At 36.0% G+C, this 5,930-nt stretch overlaps 1 non-coding gene across 1 annotated transcript; it reads right to left on the reverse strand.

Moving 5' to 3' along the window:
- Nucleotides 1-2,289: 2,289 nt before the first annotated feature.
- LOC112731334 (small nucleolar RNA R71) lies at nt 2,290-2,397 on the reverse strand. The gene has a single exon (XR_003167117.1). It is a non-coding gene; the product is annotated as a small nucleolar RNA R71 (small nucleolar RNA).
- Between the last annotated feature and the right edge of the window lie 3,533 nt (nt 2,398-5,930).

Consider the following 5,930-nt stretch of genomic DNA (forward strand, 5'->3'; position numbering starts at 1 on the left):
TACTTGGACGACCCAGTGCACTTGCTGGTTAGTCGTACGAAGTTGTGAAACAGATATAAGATCATGAACGTGCGTATTAAGTTTTTAGTGCCGTTACCAAGGAATGGAATGATCACGATTTCGCACACCAAGTTTTTGGCGCCGTTGCCGGGGATTGTTCGAGTTTGGACAACTGACGGTTCATCTTGTTGCTCAGATTAGGTAACTTTATTTTAATTTTAACCTTTTTGTTTTTATTATTCTTATTTTCGAAAAAAATCAAAAAATTTTTCTTTTTTTTTGTTTTTCCCAATTAATTTTCGAAAAATACAAAAAAATTTACAAATTCATAAAATCAAAAATATTTTTGTGTTTCTTGTTTGAGTCTAGAGTCAATTTCTTTCAAGTTTGGTGTCTTGCATGTGTTTCTTTTTCTCAAGAATTTTCGAAAATTCATCATATGTTCTTCATGATCATCAAGTTGTTCTTGGCCAGTCATCTTGTTTGATCTTCAGATTTTCTTGTTTTGTGTCTTTTCTTGTTTTTCATATGCATTTTTAACTTGTTAGTGTCTAATTATTGAAAATTTCTAAGTTTGGTGTCTTGCATGTTTTTCTTTTCTTAAAAGTTTTCAAAAATAAAGTCTTGATGTTCATCTTGATCTTCAAAGTGTTCTTGGTGTTCATCTTGACATTCATAGTGTTCTTGCATGCATTGTGTGTTTTCATTCATAATTTTTATGTTATGAGTCTTTTTCATGTTTTTCTCTTTCTTCATTAAAAATTCAAAAATAAAAAAATATCTTTTCCTTATTTTACTCAAAATTTTCGAAAATATGATTTGATTTAGTCAAAAAGTTTTTAAATTTAATTGTTCCTTATGAATCAAATCAAATTTTCAATTTAAAAATCCTATCTTTTCAAAATCTTTTTCAAAAATCAAATCTTTTTCATTTTTCCTTCATATTTTCGAAAACTTTTTAAATTTGATTTTCAAAATATTTCTCTTATTTTATTTCTTAATTTTCGAAAATTTTATTAGCATTTAATGTGATTGATTGAAAAATTTCAAGTTGTTACTTGCTTATTAAGAAAGATTCAATCTTTAAACTCTAGAATCATATCTTTTTAGTTTCTTGTTAGTCAAGTAATCAACTTTAGTTTTCAAAATCAAATCTTTTTAATTTTCTTTTCAAATTTTTTTAAATTAAAAATTCAATCATATCTTTTTCAAATTCAATTTCAAAATCTTTTCTAACTTCTTATCTTTTTAAAATTGATTTTCAAATCTATCTTTTTGTTTCAATCATATCTTTTTAAATTTCAATCATATCTTTTTCAAAAACAAATTTCAAAACTTTTTCAATCAATCTTATCTTTTTGTTTCAATCATATCTTTTTCAAAACTACCTAACTAATCCTCTCTCTCTTATTTTCGAAAATTCCCTCTCTCCTTTTTCAAAATTCTTTTTTAATTAACTAATTGTTTTAATTTTAATTTAATTTCAACTTTAATTTTTGGAATCTAACTTTCAATTTTAATTTTTATTTTAATTAAATTTCGAATTTCTCTCTCTCATCTCCTTCTATTTATTTATTCATCTACTAACACTTCTCTCCCATCCAAAAATTCGAACACCACCCCCCTCTCTGTGTTCGAGTTTTTCCTCTTATCTTCTTTACATTACATTTTTTTCTTCTTCTACTCACACAAAGGAATCTCTATACTGTGACATAGAGGATTCCATATTTTCTTTGTTATTCCCTTCTTTGTCATATGAGCAGGAGCAAGGACAAGAACATCCTTGTTGAAGCAGATCCTGAACCTGAAAGGACTCTGAAAAGGAAACTAAGAGAAGTTAAAATACAATAATCCAGAGACAACCTTACAGGAATTTTCGAACAGGAAGAGGAGATGGCAGCCGAAAATAATAATAATACAAGGAGGATGCATGGTGACTTTACTGCACCTAATTACAATTTACATGGAAGAAGCATCTCCATTCCTGCCATTGGAGCAAACAATTTTGAGCTGAAACCTCAATTAGTTTCTCTGATGCAGCAGAACTGCAAGTTCTATGGACTTCCATCTGAAGATCCTTTTCAGTTCTTAACTGAATTCTTGCAGATCTATGATACTGTTAAGACCAATGGGGTTGATCCCGAGGTCTACAGGCTTATGCTTTTCCCGTTTGCTGTAAGAGACAGAGCTAGAGTATGGTTGGACTCTCAACCTAAGGATAGCCTGAACTCTTGGGATAAGCTGGTCACGACTTTCTTAGCCAAGTTCTTCTCTCCTCAAAAGCTTAGTAAGCTTAGAGTGGATGTTCAAACCTTCAGACAGAAAGAAGGAGAATCCCTCTATGAAGCTTGGGAGAGGTACAAGCAACTGACCAAAAAGTGTCCTTCTGACATGCTTTCAGAATGGACCATTCTGGATATATTCTATGATGGTCTGTCTGAACTATCAAAGATGTCACTGGACCATTCTGCAGGTGGATCCATTCACCTAAAGAAAACGCCTGCAGAAGCTCAAGAACTCATTGACATGGTTGCTAATAACCAGTTCATGTACACTTCTGAAAGGAATCCTGTGAATAATGGGACGCCTATGAAGAAGGGAGTTCTTGAAATTGATACTCTGAATGCCATATTGGCTCAGAACAAAATATTGACTCAACAAGTCAATATGATCTCTCAGAGTCTGAATGGATTGAAGGAATCATCCAACAGTACTAAAGAGGCATCTTCTGAAGAAGAAGCTTATGATCCTGAGAACCCTGCAATAGCAAAGGTAAATTATATGGGTGAACCTTATGGAAACACCTATAACCCCTCATGGAGAAATCACCCAAATTTCTCATGGAAGGATTGATAAACCCATATTTTATGATATATTTTGTGCTTAGTTTGAGTGATTTATTCAATACTTCACCCACTTATTCATGTTAATTGCATGGTTTTACTTTCCCTTCCTCATTATGTGATGTATGTGAAAAACATGTTTCCTATGCTTTTAAATTAATTATTTTAATCACCTTTAATTCCATTCGATGCCGTGATTAGTGTGTTGAGTAGTTTCAGATCTTCTAAGGCAGGAATGACTCAAAAGATGGAAAGGAAACATACAAAAATGGAAGGAAAGTACAAAACGGAGTCCTTGAAGAAACTGGCATCCACGCGATCGCATGGACGACGCGATCGCGTGCCAAGCGCGAATCAACAGCGACGCGGCCGCATGACTGACGCGGTCGCATGACTGACGTGACCGCGTGGCAAGGAAAAGCTCCGAATGACGCGACCGCGTGACCCACGCGGACGCGTGGCAGAGGCCACGCACCAGAAATTGCAGAAAACGCTCATTCCGAATTCTGAAGCCCTTTTTGGCCCAAATCCAAGTCCAGAAGGCATAGACCAGAGGTTATGAAGTGAGGGAATGCATCCATTCAGGGGGGCTCGCCAATTTTTACTTTCCATGATTTAGATTTAGTTTAGAGAGAGATTCTCTCTCTCTTTAGGATTAGGATTTTTATTCACTTTCAGGATTATCTCTTTTGATCAGGTTCAATATTCCTTTTATTTACCTTTGCAAGCTACTTTATGAATCCTTTCATGTCACAGATTATTCTTTTATTAATGTTATTTGAGGTATTTCAGTTTAATATTGATTACTCCTATTCATGCTATTGTTATTTTTACTCTGAAGACATTTTTATTCCAAGTAGATTTATTTTTCTCCTTTTGGTCTTGGTTAAGAAATCAGTAACTCAGGAGCTATCCAATTCAACAGCATAATTGATAGTTGTTATCTTTGTTAATTGCATTGAACTTCCATAATCCCAATCTTCTCTTAGGAAATAAATAGGATTCGAAGATCAAACCAATTAATCCCTTGACCTTCCTTTATCTTAGTAAAGGTTAACAAAGTGGAATTAAGATTCAACCATCATCATCATTGATGATAGCTAGGATAGGACCTCTAATTTCTCATACCTTACCAAGAGTTGCTTTACATTATTTATCTATTTTCAATTGCTATTTAATTTACTTGTCATTAAATTACTCGTTCCTCATTCTTTAAACCCCAATTTTACAATCTCCATAACCAATAATAAGAACATACTTCCCTGCAGTTCCTTGAGAAGACGACCCGAGGTTTGAATACTCGGTTATCAATTTTAAAGGGGTTTGTTACTTGTGACAACCAAAACTTTTGTAAGAAAGGTTGATTGCTTGGTTTAGTAACTATACTTACAACGAGAGTTTACTATAACCTCTAAACCATCAATCTCCAGTTCTTCAAAATGGCGCCGTTGCCGGGGACTTGCTAACGTGTGCCTTATTATTGGTTATTGTAAATATTTTTCTTTTACTTGTTTATTTATTTTTGTTTTTCTTTTTTTTATTATTTTATTTGCTACCATGAATTCTCACCCCCCTCGCTTTGAGTTTGGTTCCAACTTTGTTGAAGGAAATAGAAGTTACAGTAGGAATATGCATCAAGGTCAGACCAATCAAGGATGGATGGAGGCAAGATGATCTAATCAACCCTTTAGGCAACAATACCCTCCAAGATATCACGGACAACGACCATTCTACATTGCATACCCAGCTGAAAGATATGGTGGACAACCTTGTAACTACCAACAAGCCCCACCCCGTGCCTATGGACCATCCTCTCAACATAACCTCGAACCACCACACTCATAAGTTTCTCTTCACCATTCACCACCGTATAATCCTTCCTTACCCCAGTTCCAATCTAATCACTCCCAAGCACCACCACTTTCCTATGTATCATGTCCAAATCCACCACCCCGAGAATCAGAGGTTCGCCTCAAGGCAACAGTAAATAAACTTCAAGCAACCATTCGACAACTGGAGCAAGCAGTAATTCAATTAGTTTCCAGATGCGCGAATATTCAAGGACCAACCACAGCCCCATGTGGACAATGTAATGAAGAGCGTAGCATGAAGGAAACACTAGAAACTCCAGTGGACAAGATAGAGAATGAATTTGTACTCGAACAAGTAGAAGAAGCTGTCATTGTACAAGAAGAAGAGTTGGTTGAAAATCTATGAGACGCAGAACCTCCATGGGAATCCAGAGCTGAAGAGAAATCCGTCAAGGACATTATAGTTAATGCTAAGGAGGATAGCGCACAATCCCCAAGGCAAGTCGTTTATGAAGAATCAGACGGAATAATCCAAGAAGCAAATTCTCTTGATGATGATAGTCACAAGTCAAGTTCTCTTAGTAATGAACTTGCATCTGCAAGTGAGTTCTCTGAGATCGACGAATCTTCCCCAAATGAATACGAAGATGATGCAGAGGTAGATTTCTCTCAACCTCCAATCTATGACTCAAGTGATGAGGAAGACATAGAAGACTTTGACCAGGGTGATGATGCATTTGAAGATCCTTGCAAGGAAGTGGAGGAATTCACATAAGATTATCAGGGAGCAGAACTTACAGAACCACTGGAAACACCTATCCCAAGGCCATTACCACCTAATACAAGCTTCAAGTGGGTACAATCCTTAACCTCTAACTTTACTTTTTCACTTGAATACGGTTTGCTTGAAACAGATGGCCAGCTTAGAGCTCTCTGTGGCTTTAAGAATAAGAGGGAAATGGCTCGTGCTCAGAGCTGGTGCACAAGGTTCAATAAGGTTCCACGCTTCAACTCGAAGTGCACGGATTGGCATCAAAATCAATCAAATGGATCACGGAAAATGTTTGGTTACCATGGTGAGAATCTACTTTCTAAACCGCCCGGATGGAAACATGTAGATCAAGACAGAGGCGGATTTAAAAACAAGGCTTGGGATCCTGGAATCTATTCTGACATTCGTCACCCCGGGAGCCTGAAAATCTGTTTGAAGCTGCTCAGAAGCTTTACATGCCTAGTTTGGGACCCCGGAGGCTATTGGCATTCCAAAAACTGGTGG

Source organism: Arachis hypogaea, chromosome 12, assembly GCF_003086295.3.
Source record: "Arachis hypogaea cultivar Tifrunner chromosome 12, arahy.Tifrunner.gnm2.J5K5, whole genome shotgun sequence".
Taxonomy (NCBI): Eukaryota; Viridiplantae; Streptophyta; class Magnoliopsida; order Fabales; family Fabaceae; genus Arachis; species Arachis hypogaea.